General features: G+C 43.9%; 1 pseudogene; it reads left to right on the top strand.

Annotated features, from left to right (window-relative positions):
- Positions 1-2,047: 2,047 nt before the first annotated feature.
- LOC120230565 lies at positions 2,048-4,070 on the top strand (annotated as a pseudogene).
- Positions 4,071-4,545: the final 475 nt, after the last annotated feature.

Genomic DNA, 4,545 nt, shown 5'->3' with positions numbered 1-4,545 from the left:
ATCTGTGAGTTTCTTTGTGTTTTTCTTTCAATTCAGCTTCATGAGAGTCCCCAAAAGAGGACCCTGCTGGGAGAAGCGTGGGAAAGGAAGAAACTGAATAGAAAAAGGCTTCTAGGGCCAGGAGAAGGGTTGGAAATACATTGAAATCAACATTTTTACCTGATTAGATTTATATTTTTGATAACAAAGTTAGCTGTAATTTCCTTTAAGCATCTGAGCATCTACCCACATCCACTGGGACAGTCATCTTAATAGCACTAATTCTTAGTGGTATGCCCTGCTTGACCCTACCTCTACATGTGAAGTTTAAGGAGTCTTGCTGTGTTCAAGGACAGTAAAATTCAACTATACTGAGTCATCTCTGGCTTAATCAAAGAAGAAAAGGGAGGATGAAGCAGGTCCTTTCTTCGTGTGTATTGCCCATCGCTCATACTCACCACCCTCTGAGTTAGAACACTGATCTTCCAGAAAAGAAGATGGAGGGCAAGAAATCTATTGGGAAGATGAGAGCAAAGCATTTATGTTGTCCCTCTTTGTTGTGGAGGTGGTGGACACTGGTGGCATAAGCAATGCAATATTAAATCTGTTAGGGCATAGGGAAGGATAAGTGACTGTTTCAGGCTGAATTTAATGAATTGTTTATATCTTGATTGAGTCATTAGATGTTTATGCTTTAGTCTTCAGCTTTGTGTGATTTAAATTGCTTTCCTGACTGTTCCTCTTGGGATGAGCAGGCTTTGGGAGATTAATCTAATTTTCCAGGAGGCAGGGCAGTGGATTGATTTCAGAGAAAGAATGTCATCAATGGGAAGGAAATCTCTTTCCCCAAACCTCCTTTCCCACTTTAGCTGTACCTTTTCTAGGGACTACACTTTGTGGTTCTGGTCTCCTGGAGCACAGATGTCCACAGTAGTGGCCACAGGGTCACAGGGGCCACCCGCACAAGTAATCTGGTTCTGCTGCCCTCTGCTGGCCACAGTGGTCATGTTCTGCTTGTTAACCATTGGGTCATGTCCCTTTCCCCTAAGAGGCTGCAATTCTTACCCTTCAACTCTTCTTCCTCTGCAATCCACAGTAAGAACCAAACCATCTTATTACTAGGGAAGGTGGAATGGGGCCAGGTTGCAGCTTCCACGTAGAGTTTATCTAACATGCCTGAGTGAATGAACCTGGCACCCATCACAATGGATAATGGGTTATTTCTGGGAAAGGCCCTGAAATATGTGCAGGAAATGTCTGAGCTCATCAAATATGCCCTGACTCATTCAATTTGTTATCGACACTGATATCTCTTGACTTTGCCCTCACATATTATGATAGTTTCTATTAGGGGGATTCTAAACACAGAGCCATGTTCTATAGCATAATAATAATTGTTATTGTTATGATTCATCTCCTATAGCATCCTTGAAGCAGTAGCTGAGCATTGCAGAAATCTCAAATCTCAGCATCAGGCTGATCCTTTAAACTGAAAGTAAAGGGGAGAAGATTTGGAAAGATGCTGATTGAGGTGAAATTGGGTATCCTGGAGATAAAGGAGACTGGGTTTAGATAGCCCATGTGCCGTGTTACCAGTATACATGCCAAAGTTTATTGTATATTGTAAACCTCCTCCTATATTGGGTTGGCACCTGTGGCCCTTCTTAGCACACTAATGCAATACTTCTGGGAGCATCCACTTACTATGTAACCTTTCTTCTTTGTAATAGAAGGGCCTTTTGGCAGATACGTGTGTATAAAAGTAGTCTGCACTTTGCCCCTACACCAGTGTAAATATTGTAAACATGACCATCTGGCTCATATCATTGATGACTTCAGGGCATATTGGACTCAGATTAGGAGGACAAGACAGTAAAATCTCATCAAATCAAAAGTGACATCTCCAAGACATGGCTGAGGTGGGGTGGGGAGAGCTTAGGCCCTTTTAAGCTCCACTTTTGGGAAAACTTCCCTTTAAAAAAGTTATCCAAGTATTAAGTGAAAATAGTTCTTAAGAGTTGGGAATGCGGAGTGGATAGAATTGATTCAATGGGTTCCGGACCAGGCTATGGAGCAGGTAAATAAGCTAAAAGAGAAGGGCAATAGGCTCTGAGTGCTGGCAACATCAATGATGCATTACAGTGCTACTCTAAAGCAATTAAGTTAGATCCCCAGAACTACATGCTCTATAGCAATTGCTCAGTGGCCTATACCGGAAGGCTTATGAGGATGGTTGTAAAACCATTGACTTAAAACCTGACAGAGGTAAGGGCTATTCACGAAAAGCAGCAGTTCTTGAGTTCTTAAACCAATCTGAAGAAGCCAAGTGAACCTACGAAGAAGGTTGAGAACATGAAGCAAGTAGTCTCAGCTCAAAGAGAGCTTACAGAATATGGAGCTCAGCTGGCAGAGAGGAAGTTCCATGAACCCTTTCAACATATCCAATCTGTATCAGAAGTTGGAGAGTAATCCCAGGAAAGGACAATGCTCACTGATCCTATCTACCAGGAACTGATTGAGAACTATGAACCAAGCCATCTGACCTGGGCATGAAACTGCAAGATCTCCAGGCCATGGATACTCTCACTGTTCTCCTAGGAGTCAATCAGGACAGTATGGATGAGGAGGAGGAAGGCGCAACACTTCCACCATTACCTCCTCCCCAAAAGGATACCAAGCCAGAGCCAATGGAAGATTTTCCAGAGAATAAGAAGCAGGCACTGAAAGAGAAAGAGTCGGGAAATGAGGCCTACAAGAAGAAAGACTTTGACACAGCCTCGAAGCACTATGACAGAGCCAAGGATCTGTACCCCACCAACATGACTTACATGACCAATCAAGCATCTGTGTACTTCAAGAAGGGTGACTACAGTAAATGGCTGGAGCTTTGTGAGAAGGCTATCAAAGTGGAGTGAGAAAATCGAGAAGACTATCGACAGATTGCCAAAGCTTATGCTCAAGTTGGTAACGCCTACTTCAAAGAACAAAAGTACAAGGGTGCCATCCATTTCTTTTTATTATTGTTATTATTATTATTATTATTTTAAATTTATTTCTGAGAGAGAGAGAGACAGCATGAGCAGGGGAGGATCAGAGAAAGAGGGAGACACAGAATCTGAAACAGGCTCCAGGCTCTGAGCTAGCTGTCAGCACAGAACCCAATGCGGGGCTCGAACCCACAAATCATGAGATCATGATCTGAGCCAAAGTCGGACACTTAACCGACGGAGCCACCCAGGCACCCTGGATGTCATCCATTTTAATAACAGGTCTTTGGCAGAGCATTGAACCCTAGATATGCTCAAGAAATGCCAACAAGCAGGAGAACCAGGGTGGCTCAGTCAGTTAAGCATCTGACTTTGGCTCAGGTCATGATCTTACGGTTTGTGAGTTCAAGTCCTGTGTTATGTTCTGGGCTGACGGTTTAGAGCCTGGAGCCTGCTTCTGATTCGGTGTCTCCCTCTCTCTCTGCCCTTCCCCTGCTCGAGCTTGGTCTCTTTGTCTCTCTCTCTCCCTCAAAAATAAATAAATATTAAAAAAAAAATAATAAATGCCCACAAGCAGAGAAAATTCTGAAGAGCAAGGGTGACTGGCCTAGAGAAGAACAAAGGCAATGAATGTTTTCAGAAAAGCGAGAATCCCCAGGCAGTGAAGTATTATACAGAAGCCATAAAATGGAACTCAAGGGATTCCAAATTGTACAGCAATCAATCTGCCTGCTACACCAAACTCCTGGAGTTTCAGCCAGTGCTCAAGGACTGTGAAGAATGTGTCCAGCTAGAGCCAACCTTCATCAAGGGTTAGACAGGGAAAGTGGCTGCCCTAGAAGAGATGAAGGACTACAGGAAAGCCATGGATGTCTATCAGAAGGTCTTAGAACTGAATGCCAAATGTAAGGAGGCTGTGGATGGTTCCTACACTGTATGATGGCCCAGTATGACTGACACGACATACCAGAGGTGCAGCAGATAATGAGTGACCCCGCCATGCAGCTGATCTTGGAGCAGATGCAGGAGGACCCCCAGGCACTCAGTGAGCACATAAAGAATCCTGTAGTAGCACAAAAGATCCAGGAGCTGATGAATGTGTGAGTCTGATCACAATTCAGTGATAACTTGATCATCATCCCTTTCCTTTGCCCACATGTGAACAGAGGAGCTGGGACTGCAGCAAGCAGCACAGAGCAGAGGGGAGAGCAGGGGAAAGTGAACAACTTATCTCTATTTATATAGACCTATGTGGAAGATACAGAGACTTGCACTCATGTTAGGCACACCAAGGTTGCCTCTGAGCCATCCCAGCCCATGTATGGTCTCTCCTGCCACCGTCTGGTTCCATGTTCCCTTCCATATCCTCAGTTGCTGTCTTAGCTGCTCTCCCATAGTTGGGCTTTTTTTTTTGGGGGGGGGGGACAGTGGGTATGTATGGGGAGGAGAGGGTGTTCTTCTGGACCTCAGGTCCCAAACTATAATCACATTGTTAACTTCATGTGCCCTTCTCCAATAAAACAATCCAGCTAGGTGTGGTTGTAAAAAAAAAAAAAAAAAAAGAACAAAAATAGTTTTT

The sequence above is a fragment of the Hyaena hyaena genome, unplaced genomic scaffold, assembly GCF_003009895.1.
Source record: "Hyaena hyaena isolate Hyena2069 unplaced genomic scaffold, ASM300989v1 scaffold_44, whole genome shotgun sequence".
NCBI lineage: Eukaryota > Metazoa > Chordata > Mammalia > Carnivora > Hyaenidae > Hyaena > Hyaena hyaena.
This window is presented reverse-complemented; position numbering and strand designations above follow the sequence as displayed.